Raw genomic sequence first — 26,881 nt, forward strand, 5'->3', positions numbered from 1 at the left:
TATGCATACATATTTAATTTGACAACATTCCAACAGTGACTACACTTTCAAAAATACTTCATTGGCTCTGAAGTGCTTTGGAACATCCTGAGCTTTAAACTGCTGTACAAATGTAAATCTTTTTCATTTATTAAACCTCAAACCTACAGTGCCACCCACAAATGAAGAGATCTCTATCAATTCAAATTAGTCTCAAGAGTCACTACTACTCACAATGACCTTCAGGCAAGAATGCCTAACAGTTACAGACCAAAAATAGGTTAAACTGGCTTAGTCACCATCTCTATCAATTTTCTATTACAGTCAAAGGAGTTGTTTTCTGAACACTTAGAGCTGAAATTCTGCAAAATGCTTTAATCTTTGCAGTTATCTTCTTAAACCAGGAAACCTTTAGCAAGTATGCATTAGGCAGTAAGGGCTGAATTTTTCTAGAAGGCTTCAGGAGCATAATGTTGGAACCATGATGTCAGACCCAAATAGTTTCCTAATCCCACCCTTCCTGGTGACAAGAACAGATGACCAATCTTCCGGATGCAGCCTCTGCCATCCTCAATGCTACCAGCCCAACCAGAGGGCTGGCAACACGAGCCTTGGTATCCCCACAGGCTCAATGAAGATAGCCTCAACAGACTGCACATCAGTGCAAAAATGAACAAGATTTAGGCTGACAGACCTACGGGATGGAGGAAGAAACCTCTTCACTAGATCAGTTCAGCATTGATGCGGCTTTTCGTCTTCACAGCCCCAGCAAAGGGGTGTGGAGCCTCTGACTCTGATTAAACCCCTCAGCCTGTCACAGGGACGTCACCTCTATTGAGTGGATAGGATGAAATTGTTCCCACTCACGAACGGACCGAGAACAGGAGGGCACAGATTTCAAGAACCATAAGCGATGTGAAGAAAAGCTTTTTCAGGCAGTGAGTGGCTAAGGTCTGGAATGCACTGCCTGAGACTGCGATGGAGGCAGGTTCAATTGGAGCATTCACGACTGTCATGTGAAACCACAATGTGCAAGGGTGGCACGGTGGCACAGTGGTTAGCACAGTTGCCTCACAGCGCCTGGGTTCAATTCCTGGCTTGGGTCACTGTCTGTGCGGAGTCTGCATGTTCTCCCCGTGTCTGTGTGGGTTTCCTCCGGGAGCTCCGGTTTCCTCTCACAGTCTGAATGACGTGCTGGTTAGGTGCATTGGCCGTGCTAAATTCTCCCTCAGTGTACCCGAACAGGCACCGGAGTGTAACGACATGGGGATTTCCACAGTAACTTCGTCGCTGTGTTAATGTAAGCTTACTTCTGACGAATGAATTAACTTTAGGGTTATTGGGAGAAGGTGGGAGTCTGGCACAGTCTCCAAATGACTCATTTGGAAATTCAGTGCAGACAAAATGGGCGCAATAGCCTCCTCCTGCCACTGTAACAATCCTGTGATTGAACTGGTAGCTTTATCATGCAGCGGGGAACCCTTCAGCTGCAAAATACCAACAAGGCTGCAATATTGTCGCTAACTGGAACTTTAAAAAGAATAATTTTTTGCCTGCCACCATGGAGTGGGCAGTCAATCTAATTCCCAACTCGCCCCTCAAAAGATCTCCACTGATGGGAATGTGTTGGGGAGCCATTCTGAATTGCCCCCCCTCTCCGATTTTCCGTGCTCCTCTGCCTCCTATCGTGTGCCTACCATCGTGTGGCTGGGCCTACCACCAACATCACCATGGCAGTCCCAGAAACAGCAGTGCCTGGGATGGAAAAGAGGTAAATTTGTATTGTGCGTCCCTCCTGCCAATTTGCATGGGTTCGACAAGGAAGGAAAGGTACTGAAGTTCTGAGTTGGGCGACAGGAGGAATAAAAAGATATATTTATTAGTCACAAGTAAGGCTTACATTAACACTATAATGGAGTTACTGTGAAATTCCCCGAGTTGCCAACCTCCGGCACCTGTTTGGGTCAATGCACCTAACCAGCACATCTTTCAGACTGTAGGAGGAAACCGGACCACCTGGAGGAAACCCACGCAGACACAGGGAGGATGTGCAAACTTCACACAGACAGTGACCCAAGTTGGGAATCAAACCCAGGTCCCTGGTGCTGTGAGGCAGCAGTGCTAACCACAGTGCTACCATGCTGTCCATATTCCAGTGAGATAATGATAGACCTCATGACACAAATATTCTGGCACTCTCCTGTCAAATCCTCTTCTGATCCTGTCTAATTCTGGAGTAGAGTTTCCTCCCCATACTTTTACCATGGATTGACAAATTAAGTACACAGAAATGTAGAATATTGTGTACGACTCCTAATCAGGGTATAGTTAAAAAAAAAAGCTTGCACTTGTCAGTGAAGACACCGGTTAAACAATTTAAACAAAAAGGAAACTTAATAATTTCTGTACAGCAAAAATGCCAGTGATGTAAGTTTTGTGAGCTTTTGCTTCCTTAGAGGATTAGCACAGTTTTCCAGTGTAGGGAATGTCTCTGGCAGTCTGGAAGGCCATTGATTTACAGTGTGAGTAATGCTTTCCAAACATCAGCTGCAGCCTGGTCTGCTCAGCGACTGGTCCTCAGTCTCATCAAGATCATTCATTTCCTTTTCATCTTCACCCTCTCTCCTGTATTTTCTGCTCAGGTTTTGATTTCCTATCACAGCTTTCGGAAGTTCAGAAACAGTAGATTTGACAATAGAATGTAAGCAGTCCTCACCCTGATTGCTGGGGTCAGCATTTCTTCAATGACTTTCAGGGTAGAAATGGTACAGATTCTTTGGCAGCTACCGTGGTATTTCTGAGCCCAGCAAAGCAGGAACCTATAACTTGAACTGGTTGCTTAGAAGAAGGTCTTTTTTGCAGGTTTGTATTGAAGAAACAATGTGTGAGTATGACCTTCACATCCTGGGACAGCAGCCAAGGCAGAGAATGATAGAGGTATTATAGCTACTGACAGCTTGGGACGGGGTGGTGACATGAGTGCTCACATTGTTAATTGAAACCTTTGCTTGAACTTGAGCCATTTTGAGGGGTCGATCTTGTTTAGTTACTGCTGGCATTTTGTGATCGCTATATCAATACTCACAGTGGCTTGCTGCATTGGAGAGTGGGGTTGGTGTTAAGTGGGGGTGAGCCGCAAGTTGGATCTTAAAAGTGAGGGGAAACAACCTTGGAGTTGGGGGTGTAAGGTCAGCAGTGGCCAGGAAGATTTTGTTTCTTCTGAATCCCACACAAATCCCTTAAAAACTTAGGTGGGCTCTTTTGTGTGGGCTGTGTGAGCTAATCAATGCCTGGTACCAATTGGTGCAGTTTGTGCACTCATTGGTATCTCCAGAGTCATAGAATTGTTCCGATAGTGAAGGTGGCTATTTGATCCATCATGTTTGTGTTGACTCTCTGCGAGAGCCACTAATCTCGTCCCACACCCACGCCCTTTCCTCTAGCCCTGCAATTCTTCACAATGACCCAATTCCCTTTTGAAAACAATGGTTGAGTCTGCCTTCACCACAGTCTCAGGCAATGCATTCTAGATTTTAATCACTGGCCGCACAAACAAGTTTTTCCCTCATGTAACTTCTGACTCTTTTGTCAATCACTTTAAATCAATGTTCTCTGGTTCTCAACCCTTCCACCAAAAGGAATAGTTTCTCTCTATCTAGTCTGTCCAGATCCCTCATAAGCACAGTGGCACAGTGGTTATCACTGCTGCCTCACAGCGCCAGGGATCCAGGTTCAATTCCCAGCTTGGGTCGCTGTCTGTGCGGAGTCTGCATGTTTTCCCTGTGTCTGCATGGGTTTCCTCTGGGTGCTCTGGTTTACTCCCACAGTCTAAAGACCTGGGTAGGTGCGTTCGCCATGCTAAATTCTCCCTCATTGTACCCGAACAGGTGCAAGAGTGTGGCAGCACGGAGATTTCATTGCAGTGTTAATGTCAGCCTACTTGTGACACTAATAAATAAACTTTAATTTGGTACAACTCTACCAAATCTCAACATTCTCTTCTCTAAGAACAATCCCAGCTTTTCCATTATATACTTATAACTGAAGTCCCTCATTCCCAAAACCATTCTCATAAACCTTTACTGCCCCCTCTCCAATGCCTTCATATCCTTCTTAAAGTGTGGAGCCCAGAATTGGATATAATTCTCCAGTTGAAGCTAAACCAATGTTTTGTAAAGTCTCACCATAACCTCCTTGCCCTATCCCTCTGTTAATGAAGCCTAGGATCTCGTATTTCTTACTAACCACTTTCTGAACTTGCCATGCCCACTTCAATGATTTGTGCACATATCCCCCAGGTCACACTGTTCCAGCATCCTCTTTTTAGAATTGTATCTCTTATTTCATATTGCTTTTCCTAGTTCTTCCTACCAAAATGTATCACTTCACATTTCTCAGCATTAAGTGTCATCTGTCACATGTTTGCCCATTCTACCAGCCCATCAATGTCTGCATGAAGGCTATCACTATCCTCCTCACAGCTCACAATACGGAGGGGATGAGGAGGAGGGAGGAGGAGGGGGGAAGAGGGTGAGGAGGGGGGAGGAGGGGAGGAGGGAGGAGGAGGGGGAGGAGGGAGGAAGAGGGGGAGGGGGAGAGGGGGAGGAGGGGGAGGAGAAGGAGGACCATGCAACTAGCAATCTAGACCCCAGAGACTCAGCATCATGCTCTGGGGACCTGGGTTCAAATCCCACCAAGGCAGATGATAAAATACTCGAATGACAACCATAAAAGCATGGCCAATTGTTATGAAAACCCATCTGGTTCACTAATGTCCTTTAGGGAAGGACTGCATGTGACTCCAGATCCACAGCAACATGGTTGTCTCTGAAATGACCGAGCAAGCCACTCAGTTCAAGGACAATTAGGGATGGGCAATTAATGCTGGCCCAGCCAGTGATGCTCACATCCCATCAATGAATAAAAACAAACTTCCAAGGTTTGTGTCATCTACAAATTTTGAAATGGTGTCCTACACATATACCCCCAAGTCTAGGTCATGAAAATAGATCAAGAAAAGCAGTATAGATCAAGCACCCCAGTATATACCATTCTCTGGTGTGAAAAGCAACGTTCATTACTACTCCCTGTTTCTTGTCACTTAGCCATCTTCCAAAATGCATTGGGATCCTTTCAATTAGCATGACTGAAAAGCCGAGGTCACCCATACAGAGGCCCCAGTAAAAATGGCAGTGACTGCTCGGTGGCACAGTGTTAGCACTGCTGCCTCACAGTGCCAGAGACCCATGTTCGATTCCCGACTTGGGTCACTGTCTGTGTGGAGTTTGCACATTCTCTGTGTGCCAGTGTGGATTTCCTCCGGGTGCTTCGGTTTTCTCCCACTGTCCAAAGATGGGCAGGTTAGTTGCATTGGCCATGCTAAATTGCCCCTTAGTGTCGGGGAGACTAGTTAGAGTAAATACATGGGGTTATGGGGATAGAAGCTGGTTGGGATTATGGTCAGTGCAGACTCGATGGGCCAAATGGTCTCCTTCTGCACTGTACGATTCTATGATTCTATGACTATACTGAGAATAGGAATGGGATAATAAATAGTGTACTGCCAAATTTGGCATGCTACTGCCCTGTTCCTATCGGGAGGCCACTTTAAAAAGCTTCTCCAATTAGTGGAAAAGTGATTATCCTGGGGCACCAAAATGGTGGGTCCAAGCCTGAAACAGAATTGAAACGCCCATAAATATTTCAAAATGTGCTGTTTCGGGGTGGTAAGCATTCATATAAACAAACTTGTCTTTACAAGCTAATTTTGTCCAGATCTTAGACGGGTGCTTTCACGTCCAGCTCACAACATGTGGGCCTCGTGTTTCAAATTTTCCCTCAGCCTGGATTAGTAAATCAAGTGACTTTTCATTCATGTTGCTGCTAGATGCATGAGATCTAGATGTTGGAAACTGGTGACATAAGGATCACTCTAAATAGATCTGCTGTAGTAGACTCAATCGTCCAATACCTGATCCCAGAAAGTCTACAGTACCTCAGAGCATTCTTGGTGATTGATTAATCAGCCTGCTTCGTTGATGGGGCAGAAGTCGACATATCTCAAGAAGCTTTTATCTTACATTAGTCCCAGATCTCAAAACAAGCAGGCCTCCCTCAGAATGCAACAATACCAATGAGAAATGTATCTCATTTCACCATATACAGCAGAAGCAATAACCTACATTTTACTGAGTCCCCCATTTCCCATTAGTTCTTGGGAGTTCCTGAAAGTGGCCTGAAAGTGAGTTAGAATCAACACATTGGTCTGGATTTTGCGGTCAGCAGCAACGAAGTGACAATTCTTGCCGCTGACCTCAAAGAAAGGTGCCGATCCAGGTCGCTAGATGGGATTTCACCTGGTGTGGACTTCACCTTTCCTGATGTTAATTTGATTCAGGATCCAACTACGGTGGATCTCCACTGACTGCCCACAGTGTCGTCATCAAAAAGATGAAACAACCAATCACATTGAAGAATTCTCACAGACAGTAAGCCAGGAAATAAAATTATCTTTCCCTTTTTAATAATTTCATAGAAAGATTGGGATATAAATCTGGGTTAAGGTAAGAGCTGAAATATCATAAACTTCCAAAAAAGTTATTTTTTTTCTATATTAAAAACATGTGGGATGGAATTTTATGAGACAAATTCTAAGTGTCCAGCTAGTGTGAAAATGGATTTATTGTAGATCTGTTTTTTGGGTGAGTGTTTACTTCCAATCTTATGCACTTAGTGCTTGAAAAATGCATTAGACTGTTTCTAGCTACTCGAGGCAGTGGGCGGGGCTTAATTCACCAGCCAGCCTGATCAGGCAGCAGAGGGAGCTATTGTGCACATACGCAATTCCAACAGTAGCAGCCTGACAGAGAGAGAGAGCTGTCAGGCCTCTACTACTGGAGCCAACCTTAACCCAATCCCCCCCATCCCTCCCTGCAATCGTGAGGGCCCGTGGCCAATCGCGAGCCCCCCATTGCCAGAAAATATAGCCTCAGCCGCCCCCCCCCCCACTCCTGTCCAGACTGATGGTGCCCCCCGGCACCAATCGCAGCTGCAGAGCGGCAGCGGACCCCATCTCCCCCGATCGCCCGCAGAGCGGCAGCGGGCCCCCCCGTCCCCATTTGGGCTGTGCCAGCCTGGCCCCACCCCCCCATAGCCCCACCTCACAGCCCCCACCACAGGCCCTGCCCCTCCAGGTCCCACCTCCACCCACAATCTCCAGCCCCCATTCAGGCCCCTCCATCTCCAGGCCCCACCCCCTTACCGGCCAAGGTGCCCCGTAGGGCACCCCCTCCCTTGTCCTCGACCACCCCGGGGAGGTGGCCTCAATGGTTCTACCGACGAGGGCAACACGACTGTTCCCCGTTCATGGAGAGTGGGTGTGTTTTCCTCGTCGGATGGAAACTCTCCCGGCGATGTCATAAAGGAGACCGAGGGTCTTGCTGATTGCATGCAAATCGCTATTTAAATACATTTAAATAAATTATTCAGCCTCTCGCTGGAAAAAGCCGAGAAGCTGACGGCGCTGGAATTCCGGTGCCAGTAAGATCGCGAGAGCTGAGAAATCGAGCGCAATCCTGATTTCTCGGCTCTTGTGCGATTTTACCGGTCGGTAAAATCGTGGCCATGGACATTCCAAAAATATAAAAACTGTGTTTTAGCACCTGAGAGGCTTTTCAGCAGTAATTATGACTAAGTATGCCATTACATAGTTATGCGTCATTCAGCAAGGCATAACTTTTTCAAGCGTTCACACAGTGAGATGAATAGCAAATGAGGTTCACATTAAATCACCTTATTTCTGAAGATTTCTGTCTGCCGGGACTTCAACAGCACAACCGTTGGAGGAGGAGAGTATCAGTGACAGCAATGTCTGTATTTCTGTGTTAATTTGCCCCTGTACAGATGGCAGGTGTTTCTGTAAGTTTTACAATTGTAATGATGGTGAATGCTGACAGTTTCACTGCCAGTACAACTGTAAAATCCAGGCCACTGTGGTCTAATGACATGACACAAATCCAAGGGCATTAATTTACAGTGGCCAGAGTCCCATCACAAGATAGCCATTCAGCCCATCCCAGACCATCCAACCAGGACAAATCGATTGCCTCAAAGAATAATTCAAATCACACCTCTTATATGTAAGAACATGAAAAAGCTCGGTGAGCTCCGAAAGCTCAAGTTGGTGATTAAGTAGGTCTATGTTAAATACACAATTCCTGTTTCCCATTTACCTTTGCAACATGCCAGTGTTACTCCTGTGAATCCAGGAATCATCCATTTATAATTTGATCTGTTCAGCCATGTTATATTTGTTACACTAGGTGGCAGTGCAGTACAGTACAATCTAAACTAAGTCCTTGCATTAACATCAATCAGTTTGAAGTAACTCATCCATATTTAGCTCACAGTTTTCTTCCATTAAAATTGTAATCCAGAAATTCAGAGGTCTTTCAAAGCATCTTTCCTGAAACTCCATTCCTGAACCCTTTTAAACAGGTTTCTGGCCCTGCCACAGTGTCCAAATGGTTCATATGGAAGTTACAATGGCATCCTGTATGACTGTGACAATAGTAAACAGTCCATTGTTACCCTTCTCAATCTGTCTGCAACCTTTGACACAGTTGACCACAGCATCCTCTCCAATGCCTCTCGCTATTGTCTGGCTGGGTGGGACATTATTCTCCTAGTTACAAAGTAATCTATCCAGTCAAAGCCAGAGAGTAACGTGCAATGTCTTCTCCTGCTCCCCCCACGTTATCTCAGGCGTCCCACAAAGATCTAACCCTGGACCTCCCTTAACCAACTCATCAAAATGCTGCCCATCAACAATATCATTCAAAGCCACATTGTCAGTATCCACACGTGTGTTTCTAACACTCAATTCTACCTCACTTGACCCCTCCACTGTCTCTAAAATGTCTGACATCCACTTTATGCCCTCCAGTAGCTTAAGGTCATTCAAAACTTTGCTGCCTTGTCCTAACTTGCACCAAGACCCATTCACCCTTAGTGTCCTGAGATGTGTAGGTTAGAGGGATTAGTGGGTAAATATATAGGCATATGGGGGTAGTGCCTGGGTGGGATTGTGGTCGGTGCAGACCCGATGGGCCGAATGGCCTCTTTCTGTACTGCAGGGTTTCTATGATTTCTATAATTTCTATCCATCTGATTTTAAAATTCTCATTCTTATAAATCCCTCCATAGCCTCATCCCTTCCCAGCTCTGTGACCTCCTCCAGACTCACAACTTTCCAAGACATCTGGAATTGTCCAATTTCTATCGCTTGATCACCTCTGATTTTAATCATTCCGTCCATTACAAGCTGTGCCTTCACCTGCCAAGACGATAAACTTTGGAACTCCCTCTTTAAATCACTCTTTCCTCCCTTAAAAACCATCCAGTGGCCCTCATGTTTCCATATGTAACTGAAATTTTACAAAAAGCAAAATACTATAGATGCTGGAAATCAGAAAACAAAACAACAGCTTCTGTAGAGAGAAACAGAGTTAACGTTTCAGGTCACGATGACTTTTCATCAGAACTGTAGAAAAATAGAAATGTCAGAGTTTAGAAACCAGTGGAAGAGTTGGGGGTGGTTGGGGGGAGGGGGGAGGAGGAGCAGGGAGAACAAAAGAAAAGATCTGTGATAGGATAGAGAGCAGGAGAAATTAAATAACAAAAGATTTCATGGTGCAACAGCCAAAGAGAGTGATAATGGCGATAATAAAGAAACAGGTTGTGTCTAAACGAGGCATGAATGACTGACTACATAATAAACATCTGAATACAATATTCAGGAATGAAGAAAGGAACAAGGCAAGTGCCAACCCAGCAAAAAAAGGAGGAAAAGCAATATAGGACAAGTTGAAGGCAGAGATTATGATCTAAAGTTTTGAACCTGATGTTGAGTCCAGAAGATTGTAGAGCACCATGTTAAATTTTTGTTTGATAATGCTCCAGCGAAGTCCAAAGATGTGCGGGTTAGGTTGATTGGCCATGGTAAATTGACCCTAGTGTCAGGGGGTTAGCAGGGTAAGTGAGGGTTACGGGAAAAGGGCCTGGGTGAGATTGTGGTTGGTACAGACTCGATGGGCTGAATGGCCTCCTTCTGTAGGGATTCTATGATAAGTATATTAGATCATTTACTACATTAAAGGTGCTACACAGATACATGTTGTTATATATTATGTTTATCCTGAGGTCATATTAAAGTATTGTTTATGTAGTTAGAAAATTGCCTCTATTAAACATTCATATACTATTCTTTTCATATTGAATATTGGCTTAATATCTTTCTTTAAAGTGACAACTTTATTAAGTGATGCAGAATTTTACTTCAATCACCATTCAGAAATAAGTTATAGAGTGCACTTGTGTTATGTCTGTTTTCAATCATATGTTTAACTTCAAAGTTATTGTAAGATGACATTTAAAAATGTCAAGTCAGCATGTGTTTTCAACATTGTCATGATAGTATCTTGGATTCATGCTAACCCTGATTTACACAGAGTAGGGACAATGTGTTAGGAGCCGGAAAAGCATTGGAGTAATTGAATCCAAAGGTGATAGTGACATGGAGGAGGGTTTTGTCAGTATATGGGCTTAGGCTGAGCATAGACGGAGTATGTTATAGAGTTGGAAGGAGCTGCTCTTTGTAATGGAGCAGATAAAGAGTTGGAAGCTCAGCTTAGGGTTGAAAAGGACAACAAGGATATAAATACTCTGGTAAAACTTGAGATGGTAGCTGGGGAGGTGACTTGAAGATGCTTTTGGCCTTCCGAGTGTTTAACGGGAGTAAATAGTGGCTCAACCAAGACAGGATGTAGAACAGTCTAATATCACATCGGCAGTGGAGGGGAAAATAGGTTTTGGGAGATAGAGATGGGTGCTGTCAGCATGCATGTGGAAGTTGATCCCATTTCTATGAATAATATTGCCACAGCATCCAACAGAAGCAGAGAAAGAGGCCAGTCGTCCCACCATATCTATGCCATCTCTTTGAAAGAGTTATCCAACTGGTACCACTCCCCTGTTTTTATCCCATAATCTTGAAGATTTTTTTTCTCATTAACTATTTAGCCAATTCCCTTTTGAAAGTTGCATGGTAAATTGGCTTTGATCATCCTTTCAGTCAATGCATTCAGATCATAATAAATCATTGTGCAGACATACTATTTTTCACATTTCACCTCAGGTTCTTGTGGCAATGATCTTAAAACTGTAGCTTCTGGATTAATACCCTCCTGCCAGCTGGAATAGCTTCTTCTTACGTACTCTGTCCAAAAACTTCAGAATGTTGAGTACCTCTCTTCAGGTTCCTCTTAACCATCTCTGCTCTAAGGAGAACAATCCCAGCTTTTCCATGCTTTCCATTAAGGCCTCCTATTGCTCACTTACTGTTTTGTTTACAATGTATCTAGTAAAGGCTTTTTCAAATTACTGAAAGTAGCCCTCTTTCAGTTAAATATCATCACCTTTGATTGTTCCTTGTCCTGTTCCAAGTTTTACCAGAATATTTATATCCTTGTTGTCCTATGACGTCTATGCATCTATGCTTAATCCAAGCCCATATACTGACAAAACCCTCCTCCATGTCACTATCACCTTTAGATTCAAGTAATATTGTGACATGTGTCCAAAGTGTTCTCTCACAGAAACATGCTTCACTAGTCCCAGAACTCAGTTTAAATTTATTTATTCGTGTCACAAGTAGTGCATTAACACTGCAATGAAGTTACTGTGAAATTCCCTTAGTCAGTGCCTGTTTGGATACACTGAGGGAGAATTTAGCATGGCCAATGCACCTAACCAGCACATCTTTCGGACTGTTGGAGGAAACCGGAGCACCCGGAGGAAACCCATGCAGACACAGGGAGAACCTGCAGACTCCGCACAAACAGTGACCCAAGCCGGGAATTGAACCCGGGTCCCTGGCGCTGTGAGGCAGCAGTGCTAGCCACCGTGCCACCACCCAATCCAACACTGCCTTTCTCTTGGTGTTGGTGATCACATTTGTACAGATCTCAGGAATTCTTTTGTTCCCTTTCACTTTACAATGATATTTTTCCACAGTCTGCATTAAGATAATTGCACTCACTCATCAGAGTTATTCCATAGCTTTTACAACTTTCTGAAAATTGCTTGCAGATATTCTCCTTCATCTCCTTCCCTCTTTTCACAAATCTATGGTGTACACCCAGCAGTGTACCAACTCATACTCCTTAACACAAAGCAAATAGATTCCTCAAGCATATAATCCATTCCCAAGGCTGTAATGGTATCTTTGATCAAAACTGCTACCCCTACCATTGTTTTCTCTTCTCTAGCCTCCTGAATATGCTTTAGACAGTTGTGTTAAGGTTGCATTCCTGCCTTTGTTTGAGAGAGAGTGGTGAAATCAGAGGACTGAATTTACAAGCCCAATGTTGATTGTGCTTAAATATTTTGATGAAAATGATTTCTAGACTGATTTTGATTTCATGCACTTCCTTATTAAAGCTTAGAATAAAGATGCATACCTGTACTTCAATCCATATGAATGAGAATGTAACAACAACCAAACACAGCACAGCTCTGCCAGCCTTTCCTGCTATAAATTCTAAGTTCATATTTATAAATAAATTTATCTCTGTATGCAGTTGTCAACATTGGTACGAGTTATTCCTGGAGGTTTGATTTTGTGAAGCCTGGCTGCAGGATGTCTGATTATGTGACACTGCAAATGGGGACTACGATGTTGTGGCCATTACGGAGACATGTTTAGAACAGGGACAGGAATGGTTGTTGGAAGTTCCGGGGTATAGGTGTTTCAGTAAGAGTAGGGAAGGTGGTAAAAGAGGTGGTGGAGTAGCATTGTTAATCAAGGATAATTTAACGGCTGCAGAAAGGCAGTTCGAGGGGGATCTGCCTACTGATGGGCTGAAGTTAGAAATAGGAAAGGAGCGGTCACATTGTTAGGAGTTGTCTATAGGCCTCCAAATGGTAATAGAGATGTGGAGGAAGAAATTGCAAAGCAGATTATGGATAGGTGTGGAGGTCACAGGGTAGTTGTCATGGGTGACTTTAACTTTCCAAATATTGATTGTAACCTTTATAGGTCAAATAGTTTGGATGGGGCAGTTTTTGTACAGTGCGTGCAGGAGGTTTTCCTGACACAATATGTGGATAGGCCAACAAGAGGTGGGGCCACATTCGATTTGGTACTGGGAAATGAACCGGGCCAAGTGTTAGATTTGGTTGTGGGAGAGCACTTTGGAGATAGCAACCACAATTCGGTGTCTTTCGTTATTGCAATGGAGAGGGATAGGGCCGTACGGCAGGGCAAGGTTTTTAATTGGGGGAGGGGTAATTATGATGCGATTAGGCAAGAATTAGGGAGCATAAGATGGGAACAAACTGTCAGGGAAAGGCACAAATGAAAAGTGGAGCTTGTTCAAGGAACAAATACTGCATGTCCTTGATAGGTATGTCCCTGTCAAGCAGGGAGGAAATGGCCGAGTGAGGGAACCATGGTTCACAAAAGAGGTTGAATGTCTTGTCAAGAGGAAGAAGGAAGCGTATGTAAGGATGAGAAAACAAGATTCAGTTGGGTCCATTGAGGGTTACAAGTTAGCAAGGAATGAGCTGAAAAAATGGCTCAGGAGTGCTAGGAGGGGGCATGAGAAGTCCTTAGCGGGTTGGATCAAGGAAAACCCCAAGGCTTTTTACTCTTATGTGAGGAATAAAAGAATGACCAGGGTGAGGTTAGGGCCGGTCAAGGACAGTAGTGGGAACTTGTGCATGGAGTCAGAAGAGATAGGAGAGGTGATGAATGAATACTTTTCTTCAGTGTTCACCAAGGAGAGGGGCCATGTTTTTGAGGATGAGAGTGTGATACAGGCTGATAGGCTGGAGGAGGCAGATGTTCTGAGGGAAGATGTATTAGCAATTTTGAAAAACCTGAAGGTCGAGATATATCCTAGGATTCTTTGGGAGGCAAGGGATGAGATTGAAGAGCCTTTGGCTTTGATCTTTGGGTCCTCACTGTCCACGGGGATAGTGCCAGAGGACTGGAGAGTGGCGAATGTTGTTCCTCTGTTCAAGAAAGGAAATAGGAATGACCCTGGTAATTATAGGCCGGTTAGTCTTACTTCGGTGGTCGGTAAGTTAATGGAAAAGGTCCTGAGGGATAGGATTTACGACCATTTAGAAAGATGCAGTTTAATCGGGGATAGTCAACACAGATTCGTGAAGGGTAAGTCTTGCCTCACAAATTTGATTGAATTTTTTGAGGAGGTAACTAAGTGTGTCGATGAAGGTAGAGCAGTTGATGTCATATACATGGATTTTAATAAGGCGTTTGAAAAGGTCCCCCATGGTCGGCTCATGAAGAAAGTAAGGAGGTGTGGGATAGAGGGAAATTTGGCCGATTGGATAAGTAACTTGCTATCTCATAGAAGTGGAGATGCCGGCGTTGGACTGGGGTAAACACAGTAAATCTGTTGGACTTTAACCTGGTGTTGTGAGACTTCTTACTGTATCTCATAGAAGACAGAGGGTGGTGGTGGATGGAAAATGTTCAGACTGGAGACCAGTTACCAGCGGTCTACCACAAGGATCAGTGCTGGGTCCTCTGCTATTTGTGATTTTTATAAATGACTTGGAGGAGGGGGCTGAAGGGTGGATCAGTAAATTTGCGGATGACACCAAGATTGGTGGAGTAGTGGATGAGGTGGAGGGCTGTTGTAGGCTGCAAAGAGACATTGATAGGATGCAGAGCTGGGCCGAAAAATGGCAGATGGAGTTTAACCCTGATAAGTGCGAGGTAATTCATTTTGGTAGGACAAATTTGAATGCGGATTACAGGGTCAAAGGTAGGGTTCTGAGGAATGTGGAGGAACAGAGAGATCTTGGGGTTCATATCCACAGATCTCTGAAGGTTGCCACTCAAGTGGATAGAGCCGTGAAGAAGGCCTATAGTGTGTTAGCGTTTATTAACAGGGGGTTTGAGTTTAAGAGCCGTGGGGTTATGCTGCAACTGTACAGGACCTTGGTGAGACCACATTTGGAATATTGTGTGCAGTTCTGGTCACCTCACTATAAGAAGGATGTGGAAGCACTGGAAAGAGTGCAAAGGAGATTTACCAGGATGCTGCCTGGTTTGGAGGGTAGGTGTTATGAGGAAAGATTGAGTGAGCTAGGGCTTTTCTCTTTAGAGCGGAGGAGGCTGAGAGGCAACTTAATAGAGGTTTATAAGATGATGAGGGGGTTAGATAGAGTGGACGTTCAGAGACTATTTCCTTGGGTGGATGTAGCTGTTACTAGGGGGCGTAACTATAAGGTTCGTGGTGGGAGATATAGGAGGGATGTACGAGGTAGGTTCTTTACGCAGAGAGTGGTTGGGGTGTGGAATGGACTGCCTGCTGTGATAATGGAGTCGGACACTTTAGGAACTTTCAAGCGGTTATTGGATAGGCACATGGCGCACACTAGAATGATAGGGAGTGGGATAGCTTGATCTTGGTTTCGGAAAAGGTTCGGCACAACATCGTGGGCCGAAGGGCCTGTACTGTGCTGTACTGTTCTATGTTCTATGTTACTGTATGCACCATATAAAGGTAATAATATTATCGTATTATATGTTATATTACTATTGTATGCACCATATAAATGTTGGCTGCTCTAACTGAGAAGTTCTAAGAACCAGGAGACCATCTGTGAACTGACAAAGAGGGGAAATTGAGGTTGGGGATGGGATTCAGGGGGGGAAACCAAAGGTATGAGGAACCAGTAACTAATAGTAACTCATTGAAATTGCACTACTAATAGTAATAGTCAGATTCCCTTCATAACCAACAGTGATACAATAATCCACTGATATAATTGGCAGTAAGTAATAGATACAATGACCCAATATCCTACCTGTAACTGGTTATGACTCACCAATATTCATCTTGTATATATAGCCAGCACATTTCACAAGGTGGCATTTGACTCTCTGGTTGTTGCCACTTTTATCAGATCCATCTCTCTCCTTTTCAAATACCTCAACCCTTCCTATATGATGTTCTAATTTCTGTCTGAATAGCAATTTGCAGTGAATCAAGTAGGGCTGGATAGCTCAGATGGTTAAGATGGTGTTTCAATGGCACCAGCACCTAGGTTCAGACCCTATATTGGCTGAGGTCAGTTTTGCGACCTGCCCCATTGTGACATCATGGCATCATCGAGCCATGATGACAGCTGAGGGCACAACATAGAGAGAGTTCATCTAAGGTCCCTTGGCCCTCAGTTTAGATATCTTCTTTTATTCTTCCAAGATTTTTCCAGTGAAAATCGTTGGTTTTCACCCAATACCAATTCCCCCTTCACCTTTATTTTGCAAAAATAGAATTTATTCATAAAGTATCCACAAGAACATTACAAACATTTCAAAGTGACCATTAAACAAAGTGCAATAATATTCAGGTTCTCGACACACATCATGTTGCACTCTGAGTTGCTTCAATACAGTCAAACATTACAAACATTTCAAAATGGTTATTACAAATGATGCAAAGGTATTTAAGTTGTCTATGTAGCACTTTGAGGTGCTTTCATACAATTGTGATACATATAATATTCATTGTATACATTCATAGAATCCCTGCAGTGCAGAAAGAGGCCATTCGGCCCATCGAGTCTGCACCGACCACAATCCCACCCAGACTCTATCCCCATAACCCCATGCATTTACCCTGCTAATCCGCCTGAAACTAGGGTCAATTTAGCATAGCCAATCAACCTAACACTCACATCAGTCCAAAGATGTGCGGGTTAGGTTGATTGGCCATGCTAAAATTGCCCCTTAGTGTTCTGAGATGCGTAGGTTAGAGGCATTAGAGAGTAAATGTGTGGGGATATGGGGGTCAGGCCTGGGTGGGATTGTGGTCGGTGCGGACTCGATGGGCCAGATGGCCTCTTTCTGCACTGTAGGGTTTCAATGGTTTCTATCTTTGGACTGCGGGATGAAACCAGAGCACCCACGCAGACACGGGGAGAACGTGCAAACTTCACACAGATAGTGACCCAAGGCCGGAATTGAACCTGGGATCCTGGTGCTGTGAGGCAGCAGTGGTAACCACTGTGCCACCATGCCGCCCACTGTGCCACCGTGCTGCCCTCATTCTGTATGAGTCATATGGTCCAAGACACGTTCAATACACTTCCACTCCCCTTGGGTCACTGTGAAAGATCTTAGACAGCGACCTTCCTCCAATGCATCTCGGCAGTGGCTACCCCAAGCTTTAGTGCATTCTTCAGCATGGAGTCCCTTCACCACCCATGGAAACAAATCTCTCACTTTTTATCCAAGGTTTTATGTAAGCCTTTAGTGGCTGCTAAACTCCACTAATAGAGTCATAGAGGTTTACAGCATGGAAACAGGCCCTTTGGCCCAACTTGTCCATGCTGCCCTTATTTTTTTTTTAAAACCCTAAGCTAATCCCAATTGCCCGCATTTGGCCCATATCCCTCTATACCCATCGTACCCATGTAACTATCTAAATGCTTTTTAAAAGATAAAATTGTACCCGCCTCTACTACTACCTCTGGCAGCTTATTCCAGACACTCACCACCCTCTGTGTGAAAAAAATTGCCCCTCTGGACACTTTTGTATCTTTCCCCTCTCACCTTAAACCTATGCCCTCTAGTTTTAGATTCCCCTACCTTTGGGAAAAGATATTGACTGTCTACCTTGTCTATCCCCCTCATTATTTTGTAGACCTCTATAAGGTCACCCCTCAGCCTCTTACGCTCCAGAGAAAAAAGTCCCAGTCTATTCAGCCTCTCCTTATAACTCATACCATCAAGTCCCGGTAGCATCCTAGTAAATCTTTTCTGCACTCTTTCTAGTTTAATAATATCCTTTCTATAATAGGGTGACCAGAATTGCACACAGTATTCCAAGTGTGGCCTTACCAATGTCTTGTACAACTTCAACAAGACGTCCCAACTCCTGTATTCAATGTTCTGACCGATGAAACCAAGGATGCCAAATGCCTTCTTCACCACTCTGTTCACCTGTGACTCCACTTTTAAGGAGCTATGAACATGTACCCCTAGATCTCTTTGTTCTGTAACTCTCCCCAAAACCCTATCATTAACTGAGCAAGTCCTGCCCTGGTTCAATCTACCAAAATGCATCACCTCGCATTTGTCTAAATTAAACTCCATGATGCCACTTCCTTGACCATACTGCGGCTGCAGTTCCCAGCTCTGTGGGAAATGCCTTGTCCACATTCACCTATCCCATTTTCCAGTCTTCCTCTGAAAGTCCTGCCTAGTCAGATTCCCTCTCTCACCCTCACCTGATCCTGAATCTGCCTGACCCGTCTTGCATCTACATGGCCTGGCCCAATTATTTCATCATAGAAATCATAGAAACCCTACAGCACAGAAAGAGGCCATTCGGCCCATCGAGTCTGCACCGACCACAATCCCACCCAGGCCCTACCCCCATATCCCGACATATTTACCCACTAATCCCTCTAACCTACGCATCTCAGGACACTAAGGGCAATTTTAGCATGGCCAATCAACCTAACCCGCACATCTTTGGACTGTGGGAGGAAACCGGAGCACCCGGAGGAAACCCACGCAGACACAAGGAGAATGTGCAAACTCCACACAGTGACCCAAGCTGGGAATCGAACCCAGATCCCTGGAGCTGTGAAGCAGCAGTGCTAACCACTGTGCTACCGTGCCGCCCTGATGTGAAGATGCCGGCATTGGACTGGGGTGGGCACAGTAAGAAGTCTCATAACACCAGGTTAATGTCCAACAGATCTGTTTGGAATCATGAGCTTTCGGAGCGCTGCTCCTCACCTGGTGAAAGAGCAGCGCTTCAAAAGCTCGTGATTCCAAACAAACCTATTGGACTTTAACGTGGTGTTGTGAGACCAATTATTTCCTGCCTTCTAATGTCTCTTCACCTGAAGACTATACTTACTCTAGCCTGTTTTGAAGTGCCATATTAACTAGTATTCCTTATGATTCCTGAAGTCCTTTAGGGAAGACCCACAGTAATATGATTGTCTCTTGACTCTGGAAATTGGGGATGGGCAATAAATATTGGCATGCCAGCAATGTCCACGTCTCATGAAAGAATAAAAAATGTTCCCTGATATTGAGGATGTATACACACATACATTTTAGAAAATACATGGGAAGGACTAAGTTTGGTCAGGCAAAGTAAATGGGATGGAATCACTATAACAATTAGCAGCGAGATAAAAGCGACGGTATAACTCCAGGATACCGCGGATGCTGGAAATCTGAAATGAAAACAGAAGATGCTGGAAATACACAGCAGGCCTGGCAGGTGTAACTCCAAAACCTGGTCAGAACCTGAATCCAGAAGTGGGCAGTGCGACACGCCGACAGGGACCAGGCTCCCACCGCCTGGTGCCAAACTCACTTTAAATGCTGTACGACACTCAGCGGATCAGAACCAACAAGGGATGGGGTAACTGAAAATTGCAACTTGTCCTTCCTCTCCACACCCCCCGCCCCCCTCTCCGCCCTCCGCCCCGTGTTTCAGATTGCGCCCTTGTATTCATAGCGTTCTCAAAAACGTGTTCACTTGATCAGCCAGATCCTCTGGACACTGTACAAGCGGACACACACACACAGTGAGAGGTGTTTGAAGTGGTTTTATGACAGTGGGGTGATTCGCCGGGGGCTAGGACACAAACACACCCTCGTTTTGCTAACAGATTGGGCTGGGTCCAATGACCCCGGTGGAATGTCACTTGCTATTTGCAGCTCACTGTCCGTGCGCCCTGGCCACATACTAGTCGTGGCTGTAATTCCGGACCTTCTGGGCTTCAATATCTTGTTTCAACTGCTTGGCGTCGCCAAGACTCTTGCTGGAGCAAATAGAAAACTTTAACTTACCTTTTTTAAAAAATCGATAAAAATAACTACCATCCCTGCAATAATATGATTCCACTTTAGTCCCTGTTTGGTATGTTTATTGTCTTTTTAAAAAAAAGGCATTTGTTGGCATTTAAAAGATTTACACCTCCTTAAAAAAGAATGCATTTTCCCAGGGTCCATGGACAGGAAGATCAGTTGTATTGTTTTGTTGCTGTTCTTAAACAACACAAAGCTCTGTGTCCTGTGTGTGTACTCCCCATGCAGCCAGCGTGCAACGATTCACACAAACCCTTTGAAATGACCCTGCCAGAGAGTTGCAATCACCAAATCTTTTTTGTCCCAGCATCCTGCGCAGACTGTGCGATGTGAATAAAGGGAGTTTGTGATCAGAGACAAGTTGGCAGGAGTGTGTGTATGTATGTGTGGTGTGGGGGTTGAACACACTTTCAAAGTGGGGGGAAACAGGATGATGTCAGCGGGCGACAACTTCTCCGCTTGAAAGTTATGGCGGAGGTCAACTAGGGAGAAAAGTTGGCCAACTCTCGGATTCCCGAGCCGGCTCCGCGGGTCGCCTGTGCGGAATGTTTGGCCGGCTTTGTGGAGGTTTAAAGAGGGCGAACAGCGATCGGTGAAAGTAAGTGTGAGTGCCTTTTGTGTGTGTGTGTATATATATATATGGGGAAAGGGTTAAAGCTCCACTTACTCCTGTTGTCCCCTCTTTCCAGGAGGGCCCGAAGCGTCGAGCCTTAAATCTTGGCTCCTTTAAGCCTTGGACCCCCTCCCACCCCCTCAAGTGCCTTTCGGTTTTCTAGCCACCCCTCCCCGCCCCCCCGGCAGTTAGTGTAAGTTCACCAGCCATCTCTCCCTTGGCGAAACTCGCAGCGACCATTACGTTGGAGCTGGTGTAAAGAAACAGTGCAAACATCCCAGAGTCTTAGGGGCCGTTGTAGTCGCCTAGATTTTGCCCAGGTTCCAGTGGGGTGGTAGTGACTGTTTCTTCCTTCCTTCTCTAGTTCAAACTTACATTTAAACTTAAGTTGGAATGACCCAATCTACTGTATGCTCATTCTCCACATTGAAGTATAAAATGTTAGAAATTTCACAGGGTTAGGGGGGAAGGGGGGAATGGATGGAAGGAGGAGGAAGTAAATTTTAGAGATGTTTTTATGGGGTGAGGGGGGAAGGGAGAAAAATATTTGTCTTGTTTTTTTTCAGTGGGTTAATTATGGTCTGGACACTCTCTCTCTCACACACACACAGCCAGCTTCATTCGGTCAAATCCAAACCCTCAGCTCACTGTCCATAACTCGGGCTGTTTTGTCGCTCTGCCGCGAGGTTTGTTTGTTTCAGTGGCTGCAGAGAATTCACGCGTTCAAAAAGAAAAGAAACATTCACGCGTGTCCGAAATCACACTCCCGGCAGCTCGTGAATTTCCACCCAGTCACGATCAGGTTTCCCTAAAAGTGCAGACATCCATGTTGGCGTGGCGAGACATCCTGGATCTGCCCTCTCGTACAGTGATAGATAATTAACTAGTGATCTTTGGATGTAAACCTGGGTCACACAGATAGAAATGTGATAACGGCAGCGCGGTGTAGTTCTCTTAATCACCATCACAGTAGGAGCCAGACCTCCCGAGAACAATCGAAATCATTCAGTTTCTCTGAACTTAAAAAGAGGTTCAGCGAGGGTCCATAAGGCCCACAGAATGAACCAATGTCCTTCCATTTGTCCCAAACCCCCTCGTGTTGGCGGTTTCCTGGTTTTATACCAAAGAAAACATTGCTATAGGTTCCCTGTCACCAATGACAACTCAAAGCAACCTATTTTTGAAGTGTTGCTATTGTTATCTTAGGTTTCTCTTTAAAAAAACAAACATGACTCGTGCTTTCTGGCGATTTGTTTGCTGCAAACACTGAATTAATTCTCTAGCAGACCAATATTTTGCTATTCACTGACTCATATTGGTATATGTATATATTTATAGTTTATACACTGTAAAACAACTTAAGATGTAAAACAAAAAGATGAAAGCAAAATACTGCGGGTGCTGGAATCTGAAACAAATACAGAAAATGCTGGAAAATCTCAGCAGGTCTGACTATGCAAAAAGAGGGTAGAGCCAACATTTGGAGTCTGGATAATCCTTGGTCAGAGCACAGGTGTAAAACAACTGAAGATGTAAACCATTGGCATGAAGATATTAGCTGAAACATGCTTAGGGGGTAGAAACTAGAAGCAGGAGTAGACCATTTGGCCCTTTGAGCCTGTTGTGCCTTTAACATTTTGATCATGGCTAATCAGCTAATTCAACAGCGTGATCCCCCCTTCCCCTCCATATCCCTTGATCCCTTTAGCCTCAAGAGCTATACCTAATTTCCTCTTGAAATCACACAACGTTTTGGCCTCAACAACTTTCTGTGGTAGTGAATTCCACACATTTACCACTCTCTGGGTAAAGAAATTTCTCCTCACCTCAGTCCCAAAAGGGAGGTTTCATTGACAAAGCTATGGGTTGAGGTTAAAAAAAGGTGCAATTATTTTTTTAGAACTGCAAGTATTAAAATATCCACCCTCCAGAAATGACCTGAAAGTATCAGTTTTTGGAATTATATGGGGTGTCTGTTGATTCATGCATCTTTCTAATGACTCATTAGGAAGTAGCACTGAGAAGTATGGTATCACGTGACTACTACCGCCTTGAAGATTCTGGCTTTTTTTTGTCATAGGGTTTTTTTGTCGGGCAGCAGGGTGGCACAGTGGTTAGCACTGCTGCCTCACAGCCACAAGGGACCCGGGTTCCATTCCGGCATCGGGTCACTGTCTGTGTGGAGTCTGCATGTTCTCCCCGTGCCTGCGTGGGTTTCCTCCGGGTGCACTGGTTTCCTCCCACAGTCCAAAGATATGATTGGCCATGCTAAATTGACCCTAGTTTCAAGGGGATTAGCAGGGTAAATATGTGGGGTTACGGGGATAGGGTGGGATTGTTGTCAGTGCAGTCTCAATGGGCTAAATGGCCTCCTTCTGTACTGTAGGGATTCTATGAGTTCTATGAGTAAATGGGACCGGGAATATTGTTTATACAATGGACCTTCTCCCTCTCAGTCCTAATACCATCTGTGGAGTTGTACAAGGAAGCATTTTGTAATTGGGAATGTTTTCCTTGTGTTTGAACTATCAACAACTGTTCTACACCAGGTCAGGAAATGTTCGAGAACCGTGTGAAGAAGATCTAGTGTATTTCTTTTGATCTGGGCAAGCAGTCTGTGTGCAATTGGCTAAAATTCTGATACCATCCTTGCTGAAATATGTGCGAATTGAACTGCAGAAAGACTGGTATTTCTTTGTGTGACCCGATGAATAGGAGTTACATAAATTTGCATTCAGTAACTATTTTGTGAATAACCACCATGAACAACAGCCACTGTTTGTGTTGTTATTGCCTTGGGTAGGTCATTTGTCTATAGAAATAAGGTCGTACTAGGAGAGACTGTTATCTAGGTCTTGACACAATAATAAGTAAGCAATGCTAGGATTTGGATATTTGTAGAAGTACCATGTAAAGTAACTACTGTATATACAAAACAAATAGCATATTCTGTAAGTTCCAAAATATATTCCTATGATCAAATTTATCTTTTAGATGAATAGGCTGTGTTGTTGCCTGGCTAAATTTGTCGGTCACCTAATTGTATTCATAGCTACAGACCAGCAACAACTTAGTACTTGTATACATAGGAACATCTTGGAGCTCTTCATTAGATGAAGGGCTTCACATATGAGGAAAGATTAAACAGTTTGGGCTTATGCTCGCTGGAGTTTAGAAGCTTGAGAGGGAATTTGAATGGGTGGCACAGTGGTTAGCACTGCTGCCTCACAGCACCAAGGACCCGGGTTCGATTCCCGGCTTGGATCACTGTTTGTGTGGAGGTTGCACATCCTCCCCGTGTCTGCGTGGGTTTCCTCCGGATACTCAGGTTTCCTCCCACTGTCCAAAGATGTGCAGATTGGCCATGCTAAATTGACCTTAGTGTCAGAGGGACTAGATAAGGTAAATACATAGGGTTATGGGGATAGGGCCAGGGTGGGATTGTGATCGGTGCTGACCCGATGGGCTGAATGGCCTCCTTCTGCACTGTAGGATTCTAGGTGGTGAATAACTGAGAGGACACCAAGCAGAAGTGAAGCACAGACAATAAGGAATATCTTGATGAGATTTTTAATGGGAGGGAGAGGGGTAGCAAGGGAAGGAACTTAAGCGGGCAAGACACTATGGCTGAAGGAGCAGCTAGAAATGGGGAAGAAAAATAAATCAACAGTTATCAGAGGAGTATTGGGTATGTACAGTATTGACTAGTTGCTGGAGGAGACCAAGGAAGCCAGGAGGAGCTAGGTTAAGTATGAATTTGAAGGGGAAGGTGAAAGCCTCAAAGTGAATTATCAGTGACATGGCACACCGATGGAACTTAGCAGGGATAATGGGGAATTGGGTTTCAGTGTGGTGAAAAAAATATGTTGAATACTAGATTGAGAGTACATAAATATTATAGATCTGGAGTAAATAACTTAGAATCATTGCCAGGTTCTGCTGAATTTTGATTTGCTTTATTATTGTCACATGTCATAGTATACAGTGAAAAGTATTGATTCTTGCGCGCTATACAGACAGAGCGTACCATTCATAGAGAAGGAAAGGAGAGGGTGTAGAATGTAGTGTTACCATCATAGCTAGGGTGTAGAAAAAGATTAACTTAATATAAAGTAGGTTCATTCAAAAGTCTGATGGTAGCAGGGAAGAAGCTGTTCTTGAGTCGGTTGGTACGTGACCTCAGACTTTTGTATCTTTTTCATAGAATCCCTACAGTGCAGAAGGAGGCCATTCAGCCCATTGAGCCAACACCAACAACAATTCCACCAGGGCCTATCCTTGTAACCCTAAGTATTTACTCCGCTAATCCCCCGTGACACCAAGGGGCATTTTGGCATGGCAAATCCACCTAACCTGCACATCTTTGGAGTGTGGGAGGAAACTGGAGCACCTGGAGGAAATCCATGCAGACATGGGGAGAACATGCAAACTCCACACAGACAGTGACCCAAGGCTTGAGTTGAACCTGGGTCCCTGGCCCTGTGAGGCAGCAGTGCTAATCACTGTGTCACCATGCCGCCCTTCCCAACGGAAGAAGGTGGAAGAGAATATGTCTGGGTATGTGCGTGGGGTCCTTGATTACACTGGCTGCTTTTCCAAGGCAGCGGGAAGGGTAGACAGTGTCAATGGATGCACTGAGCTTGCAGTAACATAGCATATAAAGACCGGCCACCAGTAAGTTTTTACAGGAAGCGCAATAGCAAATAGAGCGCATGATTCTGATTCCTACCAAATTTGAACTTTATGCTGTTAAGTCATTTTATTTCCATTTATAACTGATGGGGTAATGGTTTTGCTGATATTACGTACCCAGTTTGGCATGTGATGGTATATTTTTAGTGTTGTACAGTATATGGTGTCACATGTCAGTAGTTCAAAGCATATTGTGTCTAATATAGTGACTTTCAGCTACTACTGTATTGAGAAGTTCTGTTTTCAGAGAAAAGTTCCTTTTTCACTTCTGCAATTTTTTATGCAATTAGCACATTGATAAGGGTGTTTTGAGGTGATCTTGAAGTTTCAGTAACAAAGCTGCAGTTTCCAAGATATATATTCCCCTTTCCACCTCCATCGGCTTAACCTTATCCAAAACTGAATGCTTGTATCTACATTGGCCCAATTCCCCTAAGTACCTCCATTTAAAAATTCTCATTGTTATGTTCAAATCCTTCTATTGCCTCACCGCTCCCTATTTCGAATCTACTCCAGCACTCTAGCCCTCTAAGAACTCTGATTTGATTTGATTTATTATTGTCACATGTCATAGTATACAGTGAAAAGTATTGTTTCTTGCACTCTATACAGACAAAGCATACCATTCATAGAGAAGGAAAGGAGAGAGTGCAGAATGTAGTGTTACAGTCATAGCTAGGGTGTAGAGAAAGATCAACTTAATGCAAGGTAGGTCCATTCAAAAGTCTGGTGGCAGGGAAGAAGTTCTTGAGTCGGTTGGAACGTGACCTCAGACTTCCTTCTCTTCTTCCCGACTGAAGAAGGTGGAAGAGAGAATGTCTGGGGTGCATGGGGTCCTTAATTATGCTGGCTGCTTTGCCGAGGCAGTGGGAAGTGTAGACAGAGTCAATGGATGGGAGACTGGTTTGTGTGATGGATTGGGCTACATTCACGATCTTTTGTAGCTTCTTGCGGTCTTGGGCAGAGCAGGAGCCATACCGAGCTGTGATACAACCAGAAAGAATGCTTTCAATGGTGCATCCGTAAAAGTTGGTGAGAGTCATAGCTGACATGCCAAATTTCCTTCGTCTTCTGAGACAATAGAGGCGTTGGTGGGCTTTCTTAACTATAGTGTTGGCAGTGGGGCCAGGACAGGTTGTGATCTGGACACCTAAAAACTTGAAGCTTTTGACCATCTCTACCTTGTCCCCATTGATGTAGACATGGACATGTTCTCCACTATGCATCCTGAAGTCGATGACAACCTCCTTCGTTTTGTTGACATTCAGGGAGAGATTATTGACGTTGCACCAGTTCACCAGATTCTCTATCTCATTCCTGTACTCTGTCTCGTTATTATTGGAGATCCGACCCACTACTTGCATTGTGCCAACACTGGTCTCTTATTGCTTTTATATTCATTTGCAGGGGGATGTGGGTGTCACTGGCTAGGCCAGCATTTATTGTCCATCCCTAATTGCTTTTGAGAAGGTGGTGCTGCGATACCTTCTTGAACCACTGCAGTCCCTTTGGTGTAGATACACTCACAGTGTTCCAAGGCAGGAAATTCTATGACTTTGACCCAGCGACAGTGAAGAGATGGCGATATATTTCCAAGCCGGGATGGTGAGTGTTGAACTGTTCATCCCAGGTTCTTTTATCACATTTGTGGCTGTGCCATCAGC

General features: G+C 44.4%; 1 protein-coding gene across 4 annotated transcripts in view; it reads left to right on the forward strand.

Annotated features, from left to right (window-relative positions):
- Positions 1-866: 866 nt before the first annotated feature.
- Positions 867-26,881, forward strand: part of LOC144491617 (RAF proto-oncogene serine/threonine-protein kinase-like) — a 118,247-nt gene continuing 92,232 nt past the window's right edge. Inside the window, exon 1 of one of the 4 annotated variants that reach the window (XM_078209701.1) lies at positions 867-917. The gene's annotated coding sequence lies outside the window, so the exon portion shown is untranslated. Of the gene's footprint in view, positions 918-20,215; positions 20,517-26,881 lie in introns of those variants that run through there. The other 3 variants (XM_078209699.1, XM_078209700.1, XM_078209702.1) reach the window with 3 other exon arrangements.

The sequence above is a fragment of the Mustelus asterias genome, chromosome 3, assembly GCF_964213995.1.
Source record: "Mustelus asterias chromosome 3, sMusAst1.hap1.1, whole genome shotgun sequence".
In the NCBI taxonomy this organism is placed as follows: Eukaryota; Metazoa; Chordata; class Chondrichthyes; order Carcharhiniformes; family Triakidae; genus Mustelus; species Mustelus asterias.